At 44.8% G+C, this 15946-nt stretch overlaps 1 long non-coding RNA gene across 2 annotated transcripts in view; it reads left to right on the forward strand.

Annotated features, from left to right (window-relative positions):
- The window catches only part of LOC127486577 (uncharacterized), a 55834-nt gene extending 40329 nt beyond the window's left edge, over positions 1-15505 (forward strand). The window contains exons 2-3 of one of the 2 annotated variants that reach the window (XR_016232974.1): positions 13784-13992; positions 15276-15505. This is a non-coding gene — a long non-coding RNA (uncharacterized LOC127486577). Of the gene's footprint in view, positions 1-13783; positions 14237-15275 lie in introns of those variants that run through there. The other variant, XR_016232973.1, reaches the window with a different exon arrangement.
- Positions 15506-15946: the final 441 nt, after the last annotated feature.

Below are 15946 nucleotides of genomic sequence, written 5' to 3' on the forward strand. Positions count from 1 at the left end.
GCCTCTCTGTACCTCTGCCTTTCAAATAAATAAAATAAATCTTAAAAAATGCAGTTAAAAGATAAGTTTATTTTGCTGGCCAAAATGTTAGAAATTTTTTCATAACAATTTTTTCGTAACACTTCCAATGAGCTTTTTGACATCCTGTCATACTGTGGAATATTATCCAGCCATAAAAAGGAATAGAGCAAGTTAACATTCAACAATAAAACAGAATGAAGGAGAGGGCAGGCATTTGGCCTGACAGTTATGATGCTCTTCAGGGTGCCTGGGTTTAAGTCCCCTCTTTGCTGCTGATTTCTCCTTCCTGTTACTGCCCACCTTAGGAGGCAGCAGGTGCTGATGCAAGTGGTTGGGTCCCTGACACCCACGTGGGAGAACTAAACTGAGTTCCTGACCTAGCTCTGGCTGCTGTTGATGTCTTGAGAGTGAACCAATGTAATGTAGGAGCTCAGCTTCAGGAAGTTCGGATCTGGATTTTGGCCAAAGAACAACTATAGAGTTGATTGCAGATTCACACCTCTTTTTAAGGATTTATTTATTTTTATTTTATTTTTGAAAGTCACAGTAGAATTAAAAGATGGGTTTTAAAAGAAGATTTATGTATTGGAAGGCAGAGTGACAGAGAAGTTGGAAGGGAGAGAGGGGGAGAGAGAGTGACAGAGACCTCTTATTTGTTGATTTAACCCCACATGGCCACAACTGCCTGGTCTGATCCAGGCTGAAGCCAGAAGCCAGGAACTCCATCTGGGTCTCCCACATGGGTGGTAGGGACCCAATTACTTGGGCCACTCTCTGCTGCCTTTAAAGGAGCATTAGCATGGACCTGGGTCAGAAGTGGAGGAGCCAGGACTTAAACCCACGTTTCTGTATGGGATGCTGACATCTCATGTGGTTGTTTAACATGCTGCACCACAATGCTGGCTCTGGTGTTTATTTTGGGGCAATAAATATTTGAGATCCATAGGCTGGCATTGTGATGCAGTGGGTTGAGCCACCACCTGCAACACTGGCATCCCATGTGGGCGTGGATTTGAGACCTGACTTCTACCCTTCAGATTGAGCTAGTACACTTGGGAAGGCAATGGAGGGATGGCCCAAGTACTTGGGCCCCTGCACCTGCATGGGAGACCCAGAGCAAGCTTTTGGCTTCTGTATTTGGCCTCAACCTGCCCTGGGCCATTAGGGCAATGAGCCAGCAGATGGAAGATCTCTCTATCTCTTACTCCATCTTTCAAATAAATGAATAAACCCTTTTCATAAAAAAATTGAAATCCATGCATACAGGTTTTTTATTGAAAGCTTTTATTTAATAAATATAAATTTCATAGGTACAACTTCTGGATTATAGTGGTTCTTCCCCCAATACCTGTCTTCCCACTCCCAAACCATCCCATCTCCAACTTCCTCTCCCATCCCATTCTTCATTAAGATTCATTTTTAATTATCTCTATATACAGAAGGTCAAATCTATACTAAGTAAAGATTTCAACAGTTTGCACCCCCACAGACACACAAAGTATAAAGTACTGTTTGAAGACTAGTTTTACTACCAATTCTCATAGTACAACTCATTAAGGACAGAAGTCCTACATTGGGAGCAAGTACACAGTGACTCCTGTTGTTGATTTAACAATTGACACTCTTATTTATGATGTCAGTGAACACCTGAGGCTCTTGTCATGAGCTTCCAAGGCTATGGAAGCCTCTTGAGTCCATAAACTCCAACATTATTTAGACAAAGCCATAATCAAAGTGGAAGTTTTCTGCTCCCTTCAGAGAAAGGTACCTCCTTTGATGGCCCATTCTTTCCACTGGGATCTCACTAACAGAGACACAGAGATCTTTCATGTAGGTCATTTTTTGCCACAGTCTCTTGGTTTTCCATGCCAAAATGTTCTCATGGGCTTTTTAGCCAGATCCAAATACCTTAAGGGCTGGCTCTGAGGCCAGAGTGCTGTTTAGGGCATTTGTCATTCTTTGAGTCTGCTCTGTGTCCTGCTTCCCCTGTTCAATCATTCTCTCCTTTTTAATTCTGCCAATTATTACTAGAAGACATTGGTCTTATTTTGTGATCCCTTTGACACTTAATCCTATCTTTATGACCAATTATGAACTTAAACTGATCACTTTAACTAGTAAGATGGCATTGATACCTGCCAATTTAATGGGATCTGGAGTCCCATGGCAAGCTTTTAGCTTTACCCTTAGGGATAAGTCTGAGGGAACATGTGCTGAACTGTACATCTCTTCCCTCTCTTATTCCCACTCTTATTTTTAACAGGGATAAATTTTCAAGTGGATTTAAACACCAATGAATAATTCTGTGTTAAGGAAAGAGTTCAACCAATGGTATTAAGTAGAAAAAGAAAATACTAAAAAGAATAGTAAGCTGTTCCTTGACAATCAGGACAAGGGCTGATCAAATCATTGCTTCTTGTAGGGTCTGTTTCACATCTACAGGTTTCCTTTTTAGGTGCTCAGTTAGTTGTAACAGATCAGGAAGAACATGATATTTGTCCCTTTGGAACTGGCTTATTTCACTCAGCATGATGTTTCCAGATTCCTCCATTTTGTTGAAAATGACTGGGTTTCATTATTTTTACCACTGTGTAGTATTCTATAGAGTACATATCATATAATTTCTTTATCCAGTCTTCCGTTGATTGGCATTTAGGTTGATTCAATGTCTGCAATAAACATTGAGTTGCAGCTAGCTCTTTTATTTGCCAATTTAATTTCCCTTGGGTAAATCCCGAGGAGTGGGATGGCTGGGTTGTATGGGAGGGCTATATTCAGATTTCTGAGGTATCTCCAAACTATCTTCCATAGTGGATTTACCAGTTTGCATTCCCACCAACAGTGGATTAGTGAGCCTTTTCCCCCACATCCTCGCCAGCATCTATTGTTTGTTGATTTCTGTATGAAAGCCATTCTAACCGGGGTGAGGTGAAACTTCCTTGTGGTTTTGATTCGCATTTCCCTGATGGCTTGTGATCCTAAACATTTTCTCATGTGTCTGTTGGACATTTGGATTTCCTCTTTTGAAAAATGCTTGTTAAGGTGTGTGGCCCATCTCTTAAGTGGGTTGTTTGTTTTGTTGTTGTGGAGTTTCTTGATCTCTTTGTAGATTCTGGTTATTAATCCTTTATCAGTTGTGTAGTTTGAAAATAATTTCTCCCATTCTGTTGGTTGCCTCTTCACTTTCCTGACTGTTCTTTTGTTGTACAGAAACGTCTCAATTTGATGTAATTCCAATTGTTAATTTTGGCTTTGGCTGCCTGTGCTTCCGGGGTCTTTTCCAAGAAACCTTTGCCTATGCCAATATCTTGAAGGGTTTCTCCGATGTTCTCTAATAATTTGATTGTGTCAGGTCATAGATTTAGATCTTTAATCCATGTTGAATGGATTTTTGTGTAAGGTGTAAGGTAGGGGTCTTGCTTCATGCTTCTGCATGTGGAAATCCAGTTTTCCCAGCACCATTTGTTGAATAGACTGTCCTTGCTCCAGGAATTGGTTTTAGATCCTTGATCAAATATAAGTTGGTTGTAGATGTTTGGATTGAATTCTGGTGTTTCTATTCTGTTCTATTGGTCTATCTGGTACCATGCTGTTTTGATTATAACTGCACTGTAGTATGTCCTGAAATCTGGTATTGTGATGCCTCTGGCTCTGTTTTATTGTATAACATTGCTTTAGCTATTTGGGGTCTCCTGTGCCTCCATATGAATTTCAGCATCATTTTTTCCCCAGATCTGAGAAGAATGTCTTTGGTATTTTGATTGGTATTGCATTGAATCTGTAAATTGATTTCACAAGCATGGACATTTTGATTATATTGATTCTTCCAATTCATGAACATGGTAGAGTTTTCCCATTTTTTGTATCTTCTTCTATTCCTTTCTTTAAAGTTTTGTAACTCTCATCATAGAGATCTTTAACGTCCTTGGTTAAGTTTATTCCAAGGTATTTGATTGTTTTGTGGCTATTGTGAATAGGACTGATCTTAGAAGTTCTTTCTCAGTTGTGGCATTATCTGTGTATTCAAAGGCTGTCAATTTTTGTGTATTGATTTTATATCCTGCTGCTTTGCCAAACTCTTCTGTGAGTTCCAATAGTCTCTTAGTGGAGTTCTTTGGATCCCCTAAATAATCATGTCATTTGCAAATAGGAATAGTTTGACTTCTTCCTTCCCAATTTGTATCCCTTTGATTTCTTTTTCTTGCCTAATGGCTCTGGCTAAAACTTGCTGTACTATATTGAATAACAATGGTGAGAATAGGCATAGCTGTCTGGTGCCAGATTTCAATGAAAATGCCTCCAACTTTTCCTCATTCAATATAATTCTGGCCATTGTTATAGGTTGCCTTAATTGTGTTGAGAAACGTTCCTTCTCAACCCAATTTTCTTAGAGTTTCCATTGTGAAAGGGTGTTGTATTTTGTCAAATGCTTTCTCTGCATCTATTGAGGTAATCATAGGATTTTTGTTACTCAGTTTGTTAATGTGATGTATCACATTGATTGATTTTTGAATGTTTAACCATCCCTGCATACCAGGGATAAATCCCACTTGGTCCAGGTGAATGATCTTTCTGATGCATAGTTGGATTCGGTTGGCCAGGTTTTTGTTGAGTATTTTTGCGTCTACATTCAACAGGGAGATAGGTCTATAGTTTTCTTTCTCTGTTGCACTTTTTCTGGCTTTAAGAATTAACGTGACATTAGCTTCATAGAATTTGGGAGGATTCCCTCCCTTTCAATTATTTTGAAAAATTTGAGAAGAACTAGGATTAGTTCTTCTTTAAATGTCTGGTAGAATTCAGCAGTGAAGCCGTCTGGTCCTAGGCTCTTCTTTTTTGGTAGCGCATTTATTAATGATGCAATTTCTTTCATGGTTATAGGTCTGTTTAGGTTTTCTATGTCTTCATGGCTCAGTTTAGGTAGATTGAATGTGTCCAGGAATCTATCCATTTCTTCTAGATTTCCCAATTTGTTTTTCTTTATATTTTTAACTTTTATTTAATAAATATAAATTTCCAAAGTACAACTTTGGGATTATAGCAGCTTCCCCCCCCATAACCTCCCTCCCACCCACAACCATCCCATCTCCCACTCCCTCTCCCATCCCATTCACATCAAGATTCATTTTCAATTATCTTTGTATACAGAAGATCAATTTAGTATATACTAAGTAAAGATTTCAACAGTTTGCACTCACACAGAAGCACAAAGTATAAAGTACTGTTTGAGTACTAGTTATACCGTTAATTCACATAGTACAACACATTAAGGACAGAGATTCTACATGGGGAGTAAGTGCACAGTGACTCCTGTTGTTGATTTAACAATTGACACTCTTATTTATGACATCAGTAATCACCTGAGGTTCTTGTCATGAGCTGCCAAGGCTATGGAAGCCTTTTGAGTTCACCAACTATGATCTTATTTAGACAAGGTCATAGTCAAAGTGGAAGTTCTCTCTTCCCTTCAGAGAAAGGTACCTCCTCCTTTGATGGTCTATTCTTTCCGCTGGGACCTCACTCACAGAGATCTTTCATTTAGGTGTTGTTGTTGTTGTTGTTGTTTTGTTTTTTTTGTTTGTTTGTTTTTTTGTTTTTTTTCCAGAGTGTCTTGGCTTTCCATGCCTAAAATACTCTCATGGGATCTTCAGCCAAATCCGAATGCCTTAAGGGTTGATTCCAAGGCCAGAGTGCAGTTTAGGACATCTGCCATTCTATGAGTCTGCTGTGTATCCCGCTTCCCATATTGGATCGTTCTCTCCCTTTTTAATTCTATCAGTTAGTATTAGCAGACACTAGTCTTGTTTGTGTGATCCCTTTGATTCTTAAACTTATCATTATGATCAATTATGAACTGAAACTGATCAGTTTGACTAGTGAGATGGCATTGGTGCATGCCACCTTGATGGGATTGAATTGGAATCCCCTGGCACGTTTCTAACTCTATGATTAGAGGTAAGTCTGATTGAGCATGTGCCGAACTGTACATCTCCTCCCTCTCTTATTTCCACTCTTATATTTAACAGGGTTTCTCAATTTGTTGACATACAGCTCTTTGTAGTGGTTTCTGATGATTCTTTTGGTAAGTTGTATTGTCATTTTTATCTGTTTCTAGAAATTTTTTGATTTCTCTTTTGGTTTCTTCTATGACCCACTGTTCATTCAGAATCATGTTGTTCATTCTCCATGTGTTTGCATATGGTGCAGAGATTCTTGAGTTGTTGATTCCAAGCTTCATTGCATTGTGATCTGAGAAGATGCGTGGTATAATTTCAATTTTTTTGAATTTGCTGAGGCTCTCTTTGTGGCCTAGTATATGGTCAATCCTAGAGAAAGTTCCATGCACTGGGGAGAATTATGCGTACTCTGTGGCTGTGGGGTGGAAGGCTCTGTAGATATCTACTAGGTCAATTTTATCTATAGTGTCAATGAGCTCTGTTGTTTCCTTGTTGGTTTTCTGTCTGGTTGATCTGTCCATTGCTGAAAATGGGGTATTGAAGTCCCCTGTTACTATTGTATTTGAGTCTATTTCTCCCTTTAAATCTTTAATAATTCTTTCCAATAGCCAGGTGCCCTATAATTAGGTGCATATACGTTTATAATGGTAATGTCTTCATGTTGCATTGATCCTTTAATCATTATACAGTGTTCTCCTTTGTCTCTTTTAATAGCTTTTGTGTTCAAGTCTATTTTGTCTGACATTAGGATGGCCACACCAGCTCTTTTTTTTGTTTCTGTTGCCTTGGAATATCTTTTTCCATCCTTTCACTTTCAGTCTGTGTACATCTTTGCTGGTGAGGTGTGATTCCTGAAGGCGGCAGAAAGATGGGTTTACTTTTTTATTCAATTCAGCTAGTCTGTGTCTTATAACTGTAGAGTTGAGACCATTTACATTCAGTGTAAGTATTGTTAAATACTGTCTTTTCCCTGCCATGTTTCCTTAAGTAGAGCTGTTTATGTATTTTGGTTTTTGTTTGTATTTTAGCTGAGTCATTTTCTACATTCTTCTTTCGTAGTTGCGTTCCTGTTTCTATGTTTCTGCATGCAGCACATCCTTGAGCCAATGTTGTAGGGCTGGATGTGAAGATACAAATTTTTTCAGTTTCTGTTTGTCATGGAAAAATCTGTATTTCCCCTTCATTATAAATGATAGCTTTACAAGGTACGGTATTCTGGACTGGCAGTATTTTTCTTTTAAAACTTGGAATATATAATGCCATTGTCTCCTTGCCTGTAAGGTTTGTAATGAGAAATCCAGGGTGAATCTGATTGGATTACCTTTGAATGTGATTTGTCATTTCTCTCTGGCACATTTTAAGATTTGTTCTTTGTGTTTTACTGAGCAGAGGGTTGCTACAATGTGTCATGGTGAATTCCTTTTCTGGTTGTGTCTGTTAGGAGTCCTGTGTATTTGTTGTATTTGGACATCTCTTTCAATCTGCCTATTGTGGAAGTTTTCTGAAATTATTTCATTAAGAAGGCCTTCTAATCTGTTTTCTCTTTCCACACCCTCAGGGACCCCTATTATCTAGACTTTACAACACTTGATTGAATCTTGTAAGTTTCCAACTGTGATTTTTAATTTTCTAATTTCTTCTTGTGTTTGATCTGACTGTATTATTTCTGGAAGTTTGTCTCCAAGTTCTGATATTCTCTCTTCTATTTCATCTGTTTGATTTCTGAGAAATTCCATGGCATTTTTCATTTGGTCAATTGAACTTTTCATTTCTAGTATTTCATTCTGGCTTCTCTTTAGAATCTCTATTCCTTGGGTGTGTTTTTCATTCAGATCTTGTATCTGTTTCTGATTGCTTCTAAGTAATCTGATTATTAATTTTCTGAATTCTTTTTCTGGCATAATTTCAATTTCTTCTTCTTCAGCCTCTATTATTGAAGACTTAGATTGCTCCATTGGCAAATTCTTATGCAGGATTTTTCCTTTGTTCATTGGCATTTCTATTTGATTTCTGTTTGGTTTAATTTTTAAGTTGATTTCCCTCTGCTGTGGGTCTGCACCAGTTGCCAGTATAAACAGGTAGCTCTGCCTCCTAGAGCTTTGTTTATTTCTGAGAGCTGAAGGAGGCAGGTACTTAAGTAGGCAGGTACCTGGGCTTTGATGTACTGAGCCCTGCCCACTGGGGGGCTGGTCTCCCTGTTCCTTCCTTCACCTGAAAGCGCCTGGGCCTCCATTTTTCAGCCTCCCCCATCACTGTGCCCCCTGTGCGACGAGGGGGGAGTCACTCTGTACCACTGTGATCCTTGTTCCCAGGTGGAGTGACCCCCGCTACTGAAGTTCAAGTGCGGGAGGCAAAAGCATAACCCACCCGCCTGTGCCCCAGAATGTAAACAAACAAGATGGCTGCTCTCCACCCGCTGCAGCTCCGGTTTAGGTGGGGGAAGACACTGAGGGATCATGGCGTGTTCCAGCTCTCAGTTCGTCCCCCAGGATCGTGCCTCTTCCTGCTTACAGCACCAAGCAATGTTCACTTTGCTTCCCCACTCATCTGTGTTTGTATCTCTGTGGGCTTGCACCCTCTCACCTGTTTCCCCCAGTGTGCGGCTGTGGCTGCCCTCCCACTGGTTCTCTGTTCCTTTCTCTTTCTGCAGTTCAGGGACCTCTACCTTCTTTCTTTCTTGAGCCACAGTGACAGAGGGAGACAGATCTTCCATCTGCTGGTTCACTCCCCAAATGGCGACAATGGTGGGGTGGGGCCAAGCTGAAGCTGGGAGCCCGGAGCTCCCTCTGTGTCTTTCATGTGCGTGGCAGGCGTGCAAGACTCTGGCCGTCACCCAAGGCTTTCCCAGGCACATCAGCGGGAAACGATTGGGAGTGCAGTAGCCTTGATCTAACCAGCGTCCATAGGGAATGCTGGCATTGCAGGCAGCCACTTAAGCGGCTGTGCCGCGACGCCTGACGCCCGAAGCCTCTGTTGGCCCTGTGAGAAAGGAGGGTGCACTGCTCGTGTGCATTCCATTTTCCTTCCGGCCTGTGAGTTCCACACAAGCACCGTCTCCCACCACCTGTCGTGAGTGTCCACGCATCTGTGACAGATGCCCTGTCGTGCTCCGCACTCCATACTCTAGGGCTCCAATGTTCTGAGTATAATGGGGGTGCCCGCGGGGAGCTCTGGGAGATGGGGTCTGAGGATGGACGCCCCCTGCCTTCATGGAATCGCGGTCCTCTGATGCGCAGTGCCAGCGGAGATCACTGGGAGATGGAGTCCTTTGAAGCTTGTCACTCTCTGGAACATGGAATCTGAGGCGAGCGCCAGCAAGGTGTTCTGGGAGACGCAGTCCTCTGACGCACAGTGCGCATGGGGACGTCTGGGAGATGGAGTCTGAAGCGAGAGACCACAGTGCGATCTGGGAGACGCGGTCCTCTGACATATGATGCCCCCAGGGACCCCTGGGAGATGGAGTCCTCTAAGGCTTGTTGCTCGCTGGGCTCTGGGAGATGGCATCAGGGGGCGGGGGGGCGCCCGCGTGGAGTTCTGGGAGACGCGGTCCTCTGATGCACAGTGCGTGCGGGGACCTCTAGGACACGGCGTCTGAAGCGAGAGACCACAATGCATTCTGAGAGACGCGGTCCTCTGACCTATGATGCCCGCGGGGACCCCTGGGAGATGGAGTCTGAAGCGAGACCACAGTGCGATCTGGGAGACGCAGTCCTCTGACGTATGATGCCCGCAGGGACCCCTGGGAGATGGAGTTCTCTGAGGCTTGTCGCTGGCTGGGCTCTGGTAGTTGGAGTCGGGGGCGCCCGCGGGGCTTTCGCAGATGGGATTCTGAGGGGAACTTGCTCAGGGGCCTCTGGAAGCTGGGGTCCTCAAAGAGGGCAGCCCAGCAGGGCCCTCCGTGAGATGGAGTCCTAGGAAGCTGGACACCCATGGGCCTCTGGGAGATGGAGTCTGAGGTGGGGGCTCCCAGGACCCTGGGAAATAGAGTCTGAGATGAGCGCCCGCGAGGTGTTCTGGGAGAACCTGAGTCTGAAGCGAGAGGCCACGGCGCATTCTGGGAGATGCAGTCCTCTGACGTAGGACTCCCGCGGGGTTCCCTGGGAAATGGAGTCCTTGAATGTCGCTGGCTGGGCTCTGGGAGATGGCGTCAGAGGGCGGCGCCCGTGCGGAGTTCTGGGAGAGTGGCGCGATGGCCGCAGCGACTACTGGGAGATGGAGTCTGGGGCTCTGGGATGATGGAGTCTGCGGCGAATGCCCGTGGATCCTGCGCTGAATCCTAGAAGCCATCAGAGGGCGCGCGATCTCGCCTTTTCTGACAGCAGCCATTAAGGGTGTGAGATTCTGGGCAAGCGCGCACGGTGCGTTCTGGGAGATGCAGTCCTCTGACGTGTGATGCCCACTGGGACCACTGGGAGATGGAGCCCTTTGAGGCTTGTGGGTCGCTGGGCTCCGGGAAAGTCAGGTGCGGGCGCCCGCGGTCCTCTGGGAGACGGGGCCTGCAGGGCACGCCCAGGAGGCTCTGAGACAGGGGTCGTCAAATAGGGCACCCCCGCAGGGCCCTGTGTGAGACGGAGTCCTAGGAAGCTGGACACCCACGGGGCTCTGGGAGATGCAGTCTGAGGCGGGCGCCCACGGGGCTCTGGGAGATGGAGTCTGAGGTGAGCGCCCATGAGGTGTTCTGGGAGATGGAGTCTGAGGCGGGCGCCCACGGGGCTCTGGGAGGTGGAGTCTGAGGCGGGCGCCCACGGGACTCTGGGAGATGGAGTCTGAGGCGGGCGCCCACGGGACTCTGGGAGATGGAGTCTGAGGCGGGCGCCCACGGGGCTCTGGGAGGTGGAGTCTGAGGCGGGTGCCCACGGGACTCTGGGAGATGCAGTCTGAGGCGGGTGCCCACGGGACTCTGGGAGATGCAGTCTGAGGCGGGCGCCCACGGGACTCTGGGAGATGGAGTCTGAGGCGGGCGCCCACGGGACTCTGGGAGATGGAGTCTGAGGCGGGTGCCCACGGGACTCTGGGAGATGGAGTCTGAGGTGAGCGCCCATGAGGTGTTCTGGGAGATGGAGTCTGAGGCGGGCGCCCACGGGGCTCTGGGAGATGGAGTCTGAGGCGGGCGCCCACGGGGCTCTGGGAGATGCAGTCTGAGGCGGGCGCCCACGGGGCTCCGGGAGGTGGAGTCTGAGGCGGGCGCCCACGGGGCTCCGGGAGGTGGAGTCTGAGGCGGGCGCCCACGGGACTCTGGGAGATGCAGTCTGAGGCGGGCGCCCACGGGACTCTGGGAGATGCAGTCTGAGGCGGGCGCCCACGGGGCTCTGGGAGGTGGAGTCTGAGGCGAACGGCCGCGAGTCCTAGGAGCCACCAGAGGGCGCGCGAACCTGCCTTTTCTGACTGTAGCCATCGAGGGTGTGAGAAGTGAGCCATCGAGGGTGTGAGAAGTGCGCCAGGTCCCCAGCAAGGATGAAATCTCAGATCCGCACTCTGTAAAATGCTTCCAATCTCTGGCTGACAGGTCTTCAGAGTGCTGGACACAGAAAGGTCTGGGGGGACGAGGGAAGAAATTCCACATAAAGCACAAGACAAATATCTACCAATAAGATATCCATGGCCGTTGCCGTGGCTCACTAGGCTGATCCTCCACCTGTGGCACCAGCACTCCAGGTTCTAGTCCCGGTTGGGGTGCTGGGTACTAGGCCCGGTTGCTCCTCTTCCAGTCCAGCTCTCTGCTGTGGCCCGGGAGTGCAGTGGAGGATGGCCCAAGTGCTTGGGCCCTGCACCCGCATGGGAGACCAGGAGGAAGCACCTGGCTCCTGGCTTCAGAAAAGCGCAGCACTGGCCGTAGCGGCCATTTCTGGGGTGAACCAATGGAAAAGGAAGACCTTTCTCTCTGTCTCTCTCTCTCACTGTCTAACTCTACCTGTCAAAAAAAAAAAAAAAAAAAAAAGATATCCACACAGTGGCCACTGAAACTAGTATAAGGCCTGGACAGTGACCTGTAATACTGATTTTTAGGTCCACATGATGACCTGTAATACTGGTGTGATATCTGATCTCTGAAACTAACCTGATGTTCCCTGTGTGTCTTCCAGTATTACTCTATCATGTCTGCATAGTGACATCCTACAAGGTTGATGGGTTTGGCAGGTGGCTGCACTGAACTTGGTGGGCTTACTGTGTTAAATAAAGTTGGATCCTCTCTTTTTCTCTTGCATGGTGTTGACATGATTGTTTTCAAAAGCAATTTCCTTCTCAAATCTACAGGGAGGGTGGGACAGCGATGAATGAAAGTTCTTATTGCAATTGCTACTGTTCCTTTTAAAAGATTTTAGCAATGGGCCAGGTGCAGTAGCATAGCGGGTAAAACTGCTGCCTGTAATGCCAGCATCCAATATAGGCGCTGATTCGAGACCTGGCTGCTCCACTTCAATCTAGCTCTCTGCTACAGTCTAGAAAAGCAGTAGAAGATGCGAATGGAAGACCTCTCTCTCTCTCTGCCTCCTTCTCTTTCTGTGTAACTCTTTCAAATAAATAAATATTTAAAAAAAGATTTTAGCTGTTAATAGATGTACATTCTGATATTCCTGTTTTTAAAAGATTTATTTATTTATTTATTTGAAAGGCAGAGCTACAGAAAGGCAGAGGCAGAGGCAGAGAGAGAGAGAAAGTTAGTTTTCAATCTGCTGGTTCACTCTCCAGATGGCTACAATGGCTGGAGCTGAGCCTATCTGACCAGGAGCTTCCTCCAGGTCTCCCACGTGAGTGTGAAGGCCCAAGGACTTGGGTTACCTTCTACTGCTTCGCCAGGCCATAACAGAGAACTGGATCAAAAGTGGGGCATCCATGACTCGAACTGGCACCCATATGGGGTGCCGGCACTGCAGGTGGCGGCTTTACCTGCTACACCACAGTGCTGGCCACCCCTCCTTTTTTTAAAAAAAGAGATTTATTTATTTATTTGAAAGGCGGAGTTACACACACACAGAGAAAGAGAGAGAGAGAGACAGAGGTCTTCCATCCACTGGTTCACTCCCCAGTTGGCCACAATGGCTGGAGCTGTGCTCATCTGAAGCCAGGAGCCAGAAGCTTATTCTGGATCTCCCGTGTGGGTACAGGAACCCAAGGACTTGGGCCATCCTCCAGTGCTTTCCCAGGCCACAGCAGAGAGCTGGATCCAAAGTGGAGCAGCTGGAACTTGAACCAGAGACCATATGGGATTCTGGCACTGCAGGCAGCAGCTTTACCTGCTACACCACAGCACTGGCCCCCAGAGCCTATTTTCTAATTAGCTTTTTCCTCATGACAACTGTTGTCATAATTTCTTTTTTTAAGATTTATGTATTTGGTTTGTTTTCACATTTGAGTACTACAGAAGCAGCTAAGTTAGATAATTAATTAAAAATTTATAGATATTCTAGTTTTTTTGGTTACCCTAAGGACTTATAATCATATAAGTATAGGGTAGAAAATTATTATTGTGTTTATCTTCAGAGTATAAAACTGTATACAAGAACTTGATTTTGACATCAGTGAACTTGAACTGAGTTTTGAAAATCCATATTTCAGATAGGTGAGATCTCACTGCCAGATTAACTATAGGGTAAAAAGTAGCATAAGAAGGGACTGGGATCAAGGATGGATTAGTCTCACAGTGGAGGAAGTGTTCACTGACATAGCATGAGTGGGGATGGGAAGAATGGAGAGAATAACCACAGATCAGGAAAACCAAATCAAGTTGTCCTGAACGTGTCCTCTTGATCAATTCACATTTCCAACTCTTGATTTTGCTTCTTTTTTTTTATGTTGTTTTTCAGATTTTTTTTGAGAGGCAGTGAGACTGACTGACAGAACTCTCATGCACTGGTTCATGCACCAAGCGCCTGCAACAGACAGGCTTCGGCCAGGCCAAAGCCAGGAGCTGGAAGTTCAATCCAGGTCTCCCACACCCAAATATTGGATCCCTTCTGAGAGTCTGCATTAGCTGGAAGCTGGAATTAGGAGCAGAGACAAGACTTCAACCCAGGTACTCTGGTATGCAATGCAGGTGTCCCAAGAGGCAGCATTGCCACTGAACCAAATGCCTACGCTGACTCTGTTTTGATACTGTCAACTGATGAACATAATCTTCCAAAGCAATAGCTTGTGTTTCTATTGAACGTGAGTTCCAAATTAGCCTAAATGTCTATTCTTCTTTGGAGTGATATAATTTGAAAATTTTTGAAATTTTTGGAAGATTCTGTTATTTGAGCAATGTCTTCTCACCCAAATCTTGTTTCTTGTGATGTCAACAAGTACTGAACATTATGTAGGAGAAAAAGTGTTGATAGAAATATTTATAGAGTCTGTATACACGGAGGCTTCAACAAATGTGGGAAAATATAATTAAGAGATGTTTATTTTGATGCGACTCCATGCATAGTTTTTTTTTCAAACTATGCACCATCTATGAATTTTTGAAGACCCCCTCATATTTTTAAAGTCAGTAGCTTTAGTTCTTTTGAAGCATAAGTTCTCCATTTTGGATAATGTAGAATTAAGATTTTATAATTCTTATGCAGGAAATCAAACTACATTTGTTACTGTGAATTAGTTCTGAGAGGAGGAGCGTGGTGGGACAAGATTTGCGGAGTCACCACACAGACCCCGGGAGTTGGGTGAAAGTGGGCCTGAGGCGAGCAGCCTGCAGACTCATCTATTTCAGTTGCTACAGCAGCTTAAATAGCCAAGGCAGCCTATCTGGTCAAGGAGCGGTTTTTGCCCTAATCAATCACAGCCTGTTGCCAGGCAGTATCCAAAGCCATCCAATGACAGCCTGTCGCCAGTCAGGCTCTGTTGCCAGGTGGTTTCCCAGGGGGGTTTCCCAGGGAGTTTCTGAAGCCACTCCTGAGTAGCTGACGCTTGCTTGCCAGTGGCCATCTTGGCATGGCCTTCTCATTCCACCATACATTAACATCTTCCAACTATAAGTTGTCTGAGAAACTGTTTTTAAAACATTTCCTTCATAAAATTTAAATGAAAATTAGTAGGAGTTTATGGGTAATCTACTATATAACTTAGTGTGCAGGCTATAGCCAAAAACAAAAAGCCAAAGCCACTACTGTAAAGGCCAGGTGATTTGACTTGGCCCCTGGTTTGATCTTGGGCTACCCTGACTGCAAAGTCACTGCTCTTTCAGAATGCTGTGAAGTTAGAAAATGCTAGGTGGGGGTGCAGGCATTGTGTTGTAGCAGGTAAAGCCGCTACCAGCAGTGCCGGCATCCCATATGGGTGACGGTTTGAGTCCAGGCTGCTCCACTTCCAATCCAGCTCTTTGATATGGCCTTGGAAAGCAGTAGAAGATGGTCCAAGTCTTTGAGGCCCTGCACCTACATGGGAGACTCAGAAGAAGCTTCTGGCTCCTGGCTTCAGATCGATGCAGCTCCAGCCATTGCAGCCAATTGGGAGTGAACCAATTGTGGATGGAAGATTTCTGCCTCTCTCTCTGCCTCTCCTCTTTCTGTGTAACTCTTTCAAAAAATAAATAAATAAATAGAAAATGCTAGGTGGGAAAACATGAAAAATGACTACATATCAGGCACTAAGATCAGAGAACACCATTTCAAGACAAACTTCAAAAACAAGTAATCAACTCTAAGAAAACAGAGCTTGTGAATGTTCCTCTGGCATTTTTGCAAAGGAATACAGAGTTTAAAGTAAAGGCGGGCATAAATAAGCTTTAGGAAGATAAACTGAAAAATTTTACTTCAAAAGAATCTGCTGAAGCCAAGAAAATGGTCATATTAGAAAACAGATTATTTCAGAGGATAGTTCACACCTGTTTTTTCCAAAGAAATTCAATCATTAGAGATGAAATGGTCAAATATCAGAGGAAGTAAGACTGTGTGGTGATAGAAATAAATACTAAAGTGCTCTTTAGACTCAGAGCTTCTACACAGAACAAACAAATAGTTAACGGTGGGCCTGGGGGCTTACGATGG

Source organism: Oryctolagus cuniculus, chromosome 4, assembly GCF_051225735.1.
Source record: "Oryctolagus cuniculus isolate XC-2025 breed Fujian yellow rabbit chromosome 4, ASM5122573v1, whole genome shotgun sequence".
In the NCBI taxonomy this organism is placed as follows: Eukaryota; Metazoa; Chordata; class Mammalia; order Lagomorpha; family Leporidae; genus Oryctolagus; species Oryctolagus cuniculus.